The sequence below is a fragment of the Gavialis gangeticus genome, unplaced genomic scaffold (assembly GCF_001723915.1).
Source record: "Gavialis gangeticus isolate Ggan-Ray unplaced genomic scaffold, GavGan_comp1, whole genome shotgun sequence".
NCBI lineage: Eukaryota > Metazoa > Chordata > Crocodylia > Gavialidae > Gavialis > Gavialis gangeticus.
The window spans coordinates 51,318,455-51,319,338 of NW_017729029.1; the positions used below are offsets into that span (position 1 = coordinate 51,318,455).

At 48.8% G+C, this 884-nt stretch overlaps 1 protein-coding gene across 2 annotated transcripts in view; it reads left to right on the forward strand.

The window, feature by feature from the left end:
* Nucleotides 1–884, forward strand: part of TENM1 (teneurin transmembrane protein 1) — a 490,026-nt gene that overhangs the window by 460,475 nt on the left and 28,667 nt on the right. The window lies entirely within an intron of this gene.

Below are 884 nucleotides of genomic sequence, written 5' to 3' on the forward strand. Positions count from 1 at the left end.
GTAAGTATGTAATGAGTAAGGACTGAAGATTAAGTATGCCCCAGGAGTTTTTTAACCTACGTTTAATCTTAATAAGTTAGGTAAAAATTTTAATATTATAAAAGCCTTAGTCTGCCTGTCCATAAGACTTTGTTCACACTCTGACTGGCAGTGCATAGTCCCAAAGCATGAATTTCCATGGAACAACATGCATTTGACCTGGTTGAGGAATCTTCAATAGACTCCACAGAATCCTGTGCAAGGACATTGGGAGCCAGGGCTTGGAGGTGAAAGAGCGAGAATGAGAACTAGATTTGGTAGAGGTACTCTAGATTTCCACCTTTGTAAATGACCTCAGCTTTCAAAAAAGGATGGCGTGAATATATCTTGTTATCATGGAGATAATTATGCTACGAGTGGATTATATCAGTAAAGAGGCAGCATAATACGGAAGTCATGATAAATATGGGAACATCCATGGGTGGATGCAGGATTTCCTCAAGTGGTGTGCAGCACACCACCTTTCAGACAATGGGGGGATAGTGTGAGGCATGCATGCAGCCCCTGCATACACATCTGGGGGCACATGCCCCCCCTGCCCTGCCGGGCTGCATGCCCCACCTCCCCATGGCCCCCACATGAGCTGCTCATAGCTCTGTCCCCTCCCTGCCCAGGCTGTGCAGGGCTTGACCCTCCCTCACTGCCATTGGGGGTGGGGGGCAGGAATGGAAGCCCCAGCAGTGAGGGGGGGAGGGAGTGGGGATAGGACTTGTGCTTTGGCTGGGGCCTCAAACTGCATGACCTCCACAACCCTCCCTCCACCCCCACTGCTGTACATAACTGAATTGATTATTGGATCCAGCATGGAATAGAGCATGGCTTCTATGAGATCAAGAGCTGATGGG